The sequence below is a fragment of the Apodemus sylvaticus genome, chromosome 4, assembly GCF_947179515.1.
Source record: "Apodemus sylvaticus chromosome 4, mApoSyl1.1, whole genome shotgun sequence".
Taxonomy (NCBI): Eukaryota; Metazoa; Chordata; class Mammalia; order Rodentia; family Muridae; genus Apodemus; species Apodemus sylvaticus.
This window is the reverse complement of record NC_067475.1, coordinates 96,975,314-96,984,911: the sequence shown is the minus strand read 5'-3', so window position 1 is coordinate 96,984,911 and position 9,598 is coordinate 96,975,314. Positions and strand designations below refer to the sequence as shown.

At 36.9% G+C, this 9,598-nt stretch overlaps 1 long non-coding RNA gene across 1 annotated transcript in view; it reads left to right on the top strand.

Annotated features, from left to right (window-relative positions):
* The first annotated feature begins 7,329 nt into the window (after positions 1-7,329).
* LOC127683262 (uncharacterized) overlaps positions 7,330-9,598 on the top strand; it is a 235,870-nt gene continuing 233,601 nt past the window's right edge. The window contains exon 1 of the long non-coding RNA XR_007977510.1: positions 7,330-8,835. This is a non-coding gene — a long non-coding RNA (uncharacterized LOC127683262). The remainder of the gene's footprint in view (positions 8,836-9,598) is intronic.

The window sequence follows — 9,598 nt, the reverse complement described above, 5'->3', positions numbered from 1 at the left end:
TTGTTTAACTCTGTACCCATTTTTTTAATAGGGTTGTTTGAATGGAAGAAGACCTTAAAAAATGGGAAAACCTCCCATGCTCATGTATCGGCAGAATCAATATAGTTAAAATGGCCATTTTGCCAAAAGCAATATACAGATTCAATGTAATACCCATCAAAATCCCAACTCAATTCTTCACAGAGTTAGAAAGAGCAATTCTCAAATTCATCTGTAATAACAAAAGACCTAGGATAGCTAAAACTATTCTCAGCAACAAAAGAAATTCTGGGGGAATCAGTATCCCTGACCTCAAGCAATACTACAGAGCAATAGTGTTAAAAACTGCATGGTATTGGTACAGTGACTGGCAGGCAGATCAATGGAACAGTATTGAAAATCCAGAAATGAACCCACACATCTATGGCCACTTGATCCTCAACAAAGGTGCTGAAAACATCCAATGGAAAAAAGATTGCCTTTTCAACAAATGGTGCTGGTTCAAGTGGAGGTCAGCATGCAGAAGAATGCAAATTGATCCATCCTTGTCTCCTTGTACTAAGCTCAAATCCAAATGGATCAAGGACCTCCACATAAAGCCAGACACTCTGAAGCTAAAAGAAAAGAAACTGGGGAAGACCACTGAGGACATCGGTACAGGGAGAAAGTTTCTGAACAGAACATTAATAGGGTATGCTCTAAGATCAAGAATTGAGAAATGGGACCTCATAAAATTACAAAATTTCTGTAAGGCAAAGGACACCATCAAAAGGACGAATCGGCAACCAACAAATTGGGAAAAGATCTTCACCAACCCTACATTCGATAGAGGGCTAATATCCAATATATATAAAGAACTTTTAGAAGATCTTAGTGCAGGGGAATGCTAGGAAAGGGAAGCTTGAATATGTTGGTCAGTCTGTAAGCAGTGGGAAGAGGGATCAGATAGGGGATTTAGGGAGGGGAAACCAGAAAAGGGGATAACATTTGAAATGTAAATAAAGAAAATATCTAATGAAAATATTTATAAAAAATAATAATTGGCCCGTATAAAGGATTAAAAAAAAAAGACCATGGCGGGGAGTTTAGATATGTTATTTTGTAAAATATATAATGGGTCATTGCTATATTATTTTTTTTCCTTTCTGGATCCTTTTTTATTTTCTTTTTTTTCTTCGATATATTTTTATTTACATTTCAAATGATTTCCCCTTTTCTAGACCCCCACTCCCCGAAAGTCCCATCAGCCTCCTTCTCTCCCCCTGTTTTCCCACCCAACCCTTCCCACTTCCCTGTTCTGGTTTTGCCCTATATTTCTTCACTGAGTCTTTCCAGAACAAGGAGCCACTCCTCCATTCTTCTTGTACCTCATTTGATGTGTGGATTATGTTTTTGGTATTCTAGTTTTCTAGGTTAATATCCACTTATCAGTGAGTGCATACCATGACTGATCTTCTGAGATTGGGTTACCTCACTTAGTATGATGCTTTCCAGCTCCATCCATTTGCCTAAGAATTTCATGAATTCATTGTTTCTAATGGCTGAACAGTACTCCATTGTGTATATATACTACAATTTTTTGCATCCACTCTTCTGTTGAGGGATACCTGGGTACTTGATCCTCGACAAAGGGGCTGAAAACATCCAATTAATTGAAGAATCACCAAAACAATCAAATTTGATGATATGACTATAAGAGTAGTATAAGTAAATCCACTGTTTGATACAAGTGGACTTTTATACAAGTGAATGTTTAGGTGGTATTGAGAATCAGTATTCAAAATTAATCCCTTAACAGCAATTTCCCTGCTTTTACTCAATGATAGCTGCTTATTGTAAAACTTATTTATGTATTAGATTCATTAATATTTTATAGATCTCAATAATCAACATAAGTTATTATACAATTTCTCTTTTTTTAACTATTTTATTAGATATATTCTTTATTTACATTTCAAATGTCCCCTTTCCTGGTTCACTCCCCCCAAAATTCTCATAACCCATTTTCCCTCTCCCTGTTTCCCAATCAACCCCCTCCCACTTCCCTGTCCCAGCATTCCCCCACACTGAGGCATCTAGCCTTTCCAGGACCAAGGGCTTCTCCTCCCTTGATGTCCAACAAGGCCACTCTATATTGCCTATGTGTCTGGAGCACATGGTAACTCCATGTGCACTCTCTGGTTGATGGTTTTGTCCCCGGGAGCTCTGGGAGTACTGGGTGGCTCATATTGTTGTTCCTCCTATGGCGCTGCAAACCCCTTCAGCTTCTTGGCTCCTCCATTGCGGACCCTGTGCTCAGTTCAATGGCTTGCTGAGAGTGTCCCTCTCTGTATTTGTCATGCACTAGCAGAGCCTCCCAGGTGACAGCTATATCTGGCTCTGTTCAGCAAGTACTTGTGGGCATCAATAATAGCGTCTTGGTTTTGTAACTGTATATGGAATAGATCTCTAGGTTGGGTAGCAGAATCCCTCAGATTGTGCTCCACACTTTGTCTTTGTATCTACTTCAGTGGGAATTTTGATCCCCCTTCTAAGAAAGACAAGAGTTCTGTTCACTGCCCCACAATACTGATACATTTTTGCTCATTTCGTTACAATGGTAATTTTATTCTGATTATTGTCCTGACAATATTGGCCTGAAATTCCAGTTCAAGTGAAATTAAAGAAATACATTTTTGTCTTATTTCTTAGAAGGCATCTGAACATGTGCAGTAGAGTCTTTCCATTACTAGCATTCTTACGTTTTAAACTCTTTCTACTCTACAGCATTCTGTGTATGTACTTAGCTAGTTTTGCTTTACTATATTTAAGCATTTATTTTCTCTGAGGTCATTGCAGCCATTGAATAATAAGGCTTGGTTATTCCTTGAGTTGACATCAGAACTTGCAATCTTGTGTTGGATTTAAGTCGTGTAAAAACCAAGATTTATGGATGATAAGAGCTTCTATCCAGTTATAAGAAATACTGTGAGAAAACTAATACATAACAAGGTCAGATAAATTGGGTGTGACTCTAATATTAGACACTGAGGCAGCATAGTGAAGCAATAACCTAAATTGTTATAAAGACTACAAAATACTGCAGAATAGAAAGCTTCAAAGGAAATCTTCAATAACCAGATGCATCCAACAGATGAGCAAAGCTTTATGCACTATACATGACATATTCACAGCATGCCAGGAATACCTAATAATATAAAAGCTTAGATGCTATCATTAGATACCTGGGTGCTGAAAATAGATCCATAGACTTTAAGGTTTACATTGCTGAATTTAGTTCTTAGTTTGATGTAGTCAATTGATCATTTTTGGGACTGTGAAGATATTGAAAAATTATGAAATAGTGTGAATACATCTTCATTGTGAGGTGATCATAGCCTTTGGGGGGCAGAGGTAGAATATTTTCAGTTGAAAATATATTCTTTGAAAATACAAACTATTTCCCACAGACTAATATTTTGACCTCTTGATTCCATGGCTGTGGAGTTAGTTTGAAGGCAATGGACATTTTCAGATGTAGGCTGAGCTGTAGGAAATGGAGAACTAAACATAAGTCCTTCAATTTTATATGCACTTGAGACATTGTCTTGTGGTCTGTACTTCCTTTTGACCACCATTTGAGAGTTAAGTACCATTGAAACTGAATGTAAGAACTACTCCCAATGTGAACTCTTTTGTTTTTGCTATCATGTCTGCCAAAAAAACTATGATGAGTCACAATTTCTGTGAGAAAACTTGAGAAAAATTAATGTTTCTTTGCAATAAATTGCTTTATACAGGTATTTTGCTTTAATGGAAAGAGTAAAATAACTTATATAAACATTGGTGCTACTATATGAGAAAGAGAAAAATGGATGTATTCATGAGGATCCAAAGGAATGTATATATATATATATATATATATATATATATATATATATATATATTCCTATAATATTTCCTTTTAAGACAATTATAAGGAGATTCATAGAGTATAAGAAATAGTGGATCAAGGACCTCCACATAAAACCAGACACACTGAAACTAAGAGGAAACAAACTGGGGTAGACCCTTAAGGACATAGGCACAGGGGGAAAGTTCCTGAATAGAACACCAATAGCTTATGCTCTAAGATCAAGAATTGACAAATGAGAACATATAAAATTGCAAAATTTTTGTAAGGCAAAGGACACCAAATGTACCTCAGTGGAGGAATGGATACAGAAAATGTGGCATATTTACACAATGGAATGCTACTCAGCAATTAAAACAATGAATTCATGAAAATCTTAGGCAAATGGTTGGATCTGGAAAATATCCTAAGTGAGGTAACCCAATCACAAAAGAACACACATGGAATACAGTCACTGATAAGTAGATATTAGCTCAGAAACTCTGAATACCCAAGACACAATTCACATATCAAAGGACTCCCAAGAAGGTGGAAAGAGAGGTCCCTGGTCCTGAAAATTCTTGTTCCAGCACTGTAGGGGAGCGCCAGGACAGAGAAGTAGGAGGGGGTTGATAGGAGAATGGGCAGAGGGAAGAGGGCTTAGGGAACTTATGGGGAGGGGGAACCAGGAAAGGGAAAATCATTTTGAATGTAAACAAAGAATATTGAAAATAAAAAATTATAAAAAAAAGAAATAATTTGTAAAACCACTATGTAACAGGTGATTTCTAAAATATGCAATATTTCAAAGCTAAATGAGATTTAGCATAAAGTAAAAGAGCAAAACTATAAAAACAACTTAAATATTGTAACACTAGTTAACACTTGCTTTTAGAAGATTATCAATCTTAGTAAATGTCAAAAAATATTAAAACTATGATGTGATACCTTCTCATGTATGTTATACCAGAATATATAAGATTCTTCTAGACATTCAGGAAAAGAAATATAATTTTATGGAACTCAGATAATTAATACAAGCACAATTAGAAATTTTCTAAAAGATAAACAAAATAGTGATTTTTATATGTATATTCCTAGTAGATGGTGTTTCCTATTTTTACAAAAATAAATGTGCACATGTTTATGACAGTTTGATTTGTGATAGCTTGTATGAAATATCAACTGAAATAATTAATAGAGTGTAAATTTTGGGGATTATATTTTGGAATGCTGCTAGGAAATAAACTAATGAAAATCAAAAATCAATAAAATAAATATTAATAGTTTTACCAAATGAATACATATCATATTTACTTAAACTTTTAGGAAATGCAAAACAGACAGTGAGAAATGTGTGATTCCTTGAAGCAGTAGATGGAGAGTGGTGAAAGCCACTAAGGACAAGAGTGCTTGGAGGAGGCACTGATGGAGTGAAGAGTACTCCCACTCTAAGGTGTGCAGTGGCTTCGTGGTGCTTCCTCTGAAGACAGTTATCAAAACTTATCAATTTAATCACCTGTAATGGTAATTTATCATACATTAATCCTGCCTTGATAACACAATAAATATATTAATAGAGTGTTGCTCTGTGCTTATTTTTACCAAAGTACAAGTTAGATCATTTTAGCATTGCAATGTCAAGGGGTATCAAAAGGGCCTTAACTCTCTTTCAATGGGAAACAATACATCATGTAAAAATGAACAGAAAAATGTTTCTATCAGGAAATAGGATTTGGGGAAATAAAAAGTAAATAAACTTAAAACACTAATATTAGAATTTTTATTGGAGTAGCTTATTTTGTTTTTACATTTGATAACATATGTGGATCATTTCCTTCTATTTTATAATTTGCTGCCCTCTACTTTTGTAATCAAAATACTGTGATGTTGGATACTATGCACGACACTATTTGAAATATTTAGCAATTTTGTTGAACAAATGCAAAATGTAAATCTTTATGTTAATAATAATTAGAAAATCACATTTTTGGTAATTATTCCAGCACTGTTTCATTGTGAATAGTGTATATGATTAGCATTTAAGAGCTTTCACTTCTTGAGTTCTTTGTATATATTGGATATTAGCCCTATATCTGATGTAGGGTTGGTGAAGATCTTTTCCCAATTTGTTGGTTGCCGATTTGTCCTTTTGATGGTGTCCTTTGCTTTACAGAAACTTTGTAATTTTATGAGGTCCCATTTGTCAATTCTTGATCTTAGAGCATAAGCTATTGGTGTTCTGTTCAGGAACTTTCCCCCTGTACCGATGTCCTCAAGGGTCTTCCCCAGTTTCTTTTCTATTAGCTTCAGAGTGTCTGGCTTTATATGGAGGTCCTTGATCCATTTGGATTTGAGCTTAGTACAAGGAGACAAGGATGGATCAATTCGCATTCTTCTGCATGCTGACCTCCAGTTGACCCAGCACCATTTGTTGAAAAGGCTATCTTTTTTCCATTGGAAGTTTTCAGCCTCTTTGTCGAGGATCAAGTGGCCATAGGTGTGTGGGTTCATTTCTGGATCTTCAATCCTGTTCCATTGATCCTCCTGCCTGTCACTGTACAAATACCATGCAGTTTTTAACACTATTGCTCTGTAGTATTGCTTGAGGTCAGGGATACTGATTCCTCCAGAATTTCTTTTGTTGCTGAGAATAGTTTTAGCTATCCTGGGTTTTTTGTTGTTCCAGATGAATTTGAGAATTGCTCTTTCTAACTCTGTGAAGAATTGAGTTGGGATTTTGATGGGTATTGCTTTGAATCTGTATATTGCTTTTGGCAAAATGGCCATTTTAACTATATTAATCCTGCCGATCCATGAAGAAGTTAGACCCCAGAAAACCAAATAACCCTATTAAAAAATGGGTTACAGAGTTAACCAAAGATTTCTCACCTGAAGAACTTCGGATGGCGGAGAAACATCTTTAAAAATGCTCAACTTCACTAGACATCAGGGAAATGCAAATCAAAACAACCCTGAGATTTCACCTTACACCAGTCAGAATGGCTAAGATTAAAAATTCAGGAGACAGCAGGTGTTGGAGAGGATGTGGAGAAAGAGGAACACTCCTCAACTGCTGGTGGGGTTGCAAATTAGTACAATCACTCTGGAAATCAGTCTGGCAGTCCCTCAGAAAACTGGGCATGTCACTTCTGAAAGATCCTACTATACCACTCCTGGGCATATACCCAGAGGATTCCCCAGCATGTAATAAGGATACATGTTCCACTATGTTCATAGCAGCCCTATTTATAATAGCCAGAAGCTGGAAAGAACACAGGTATCCCTCAACAGAAGAATGGATGCAAAAAATGTGGTATATCTACACAATGGAGTACTATTCAGCCTTTAGAAACAATGAATTCATGAAATTCTTAGGCAAATGGATGGAGCTAGAGAACATCATACTAAGTGAGGTAACCCAGTCTCAAAAGATCAATCATGGTATGCACTCACTAATAAGTGGATATTTGTACAGAGCCATATTGGGGCAGTCTTGCACTTGGTCAGAGTTTGACTTTGGTCAAGGTTAACTTCTCCCAGTTAGCCAGGATCCTGCTCCACCTAGGGTGGAGTGCACGTAGTAAAGGTTAAGTTCATTGTTCTTCCTGGTATAGGAATTCCTGAATTAAACAGGTGACCCACCCAGCTGCCGGAGCAGTCAAGACGAAGACCTCCAAGAGAAGCTAGACAACTTCCACCGGAACTCAGCCTGGAGTCTGGGGGGAAGGGTTTGCCCGAACTGTTAAAAGGTCCGGCGCCATTAAAGTTTACGGCTTTGATCAGTGAACATTGACTTAGCCGTACGGTCTTTTCGCCGCTCTTCCCTATGACCCCAAAATTCTCTCAACAGGTAACCCAGTTTACATGTAGCTGCTGGCGGCTACATAGTGGCGCCTGAACGTGGGACGACCTGGCACGAGAGAATTTCTTGAGGTAGCCCTATCCAGCGAAGCTTCGCGGAAAAGGTGAAAATTAATGGTGTCCGCACGGTAAGCAACATAGAGGGCAAAACTAGCGCTAGTGAATTCGTGTCTATGGTTGTGAGTGCAGGAATGGATACAGTTTTTCAAGCATACTGCGTGGACCCAGCGCAGGACTGCTTGGGTTGATAAGATAGGGAAATATGGGGAAGGAATTTGGTAGGCATTTGCCCAAAGCTCGTAAGAGCTGATTTCGGCGAAAAGAAAGGGGTTTTTAAAAATAGGCATATGTCCACAGCTTCTAAGAGCTGTTTAAAGAGGAAAATGGATGCAATTGCTTAACAAGCACGCTTAACTTTCTGTGTATCTTTCCGTGTTTGTCCCGGTGCACCGACTGTCTATGTGTATGTTTATGTCCTCTCTGTGTCTTTGTGTGAATGACTGTTTCATGTTAAAAAGAAAAAATTGGTAAAGATTACATCTGCTGGTAACCTTTTGAGCTAGCCACAGTTTGTGTGGGGATTGATTCAAAGCCACGCTGCGGCAGCGTAGCTCACTCACCCAAGACAGAAACATGGCTGGGGAAAAAGCCGCTCTTAAAAGCCCAGAAACCTCGAGATTTGGGAAGACCTTGGTTTGGCTTGTGAAATTCATGTAGTCGCTTTATACATGTTTCTAATTGGTTTTAATGATATAAGGCTTTACATTTCTTGACTAAAGAGTTATAAATTAATTGGTTATTATGTAAAAGGTATAGTGTTATTAAGAAAAGGTTAGTTTAAAAACTGGTGATTCAGTGTTAGAGCTATCTTAACTAACTACACGTGGCCTAACGCCACTCATGCTTTGTTCTTGTTTATAATTGAATTTAAAGGTATATTTTGCATGTCTTGACTATAGAGTATTGGCTTAAGTCACTGCACATGATTTAAAAGGTATAATGTTATTAACAAAAGTTAGGTTAAGGCTGGTAGTTTAGGGTAGTCGCCATTTTGAACACGTGGCATGATGGTTAAGGCTGGTAGTTTAGGGTAGTCGCCATTTTGAACACGTGGCATGATGGTTAAGGCTGGTAGTTTAGGGTAGTCGCCATTTTGAACACGTGGCATGACGATTAAGGCTGGTAGTTTAGGGTAGTCGCCATTTTGAACACCACGTGGCATGACGCAATCCAGGAAATACAGGCCTTTGGGACGCTCCTAAATTGGCATGGTGTTTCATGTGAATCTTGGCCTGGAGATTAGACTTAATGAAGATTAAGATTTAAAATATTGTCTCTTTAATAAGTTACACTGTTATACACTTGAACATAAGAACTGGCATACAAACCTTGTGCTGTAAATATGTGTTTGCCATTAATTTTAAAGAAAATAGATTGTTTAAAATTGAGATTTGCTTCCAAAATTACAATTGTGCTCTAATATTGCAAGAAAACATTGAGTTACAATAAAAATCAGTGTGTCATTGGCTACAGTTTTCAGTTTGCAGGCTCGTAATTGTTAACATTTTGTAATTAAGATAATTTTAAGAGTGATACTGCTGTCTCCAAAATTAAAAAGGAGATCTCAGTGAAAAAAAAAAAAAAAAAAAAAAAAAAAAAAAGGTTTTTGACTTATCCAGGTGTGGGTTAAAATGCAGTTCAAATCTATGAAAGGTCAAGGAGGCTATAAAAGCATTAACATTTGGCCTGTCTACTCCCTATAAAATTATTGTAAATTTAAAGGGTTGGTTTTTTGCTTTACATTCTGATAATTATAAAAGCATTTGCTTCTAATTTTAAAGAGACAACAAAACAATTTCATTAGAAAGTTTTGCCTCAAGGAAT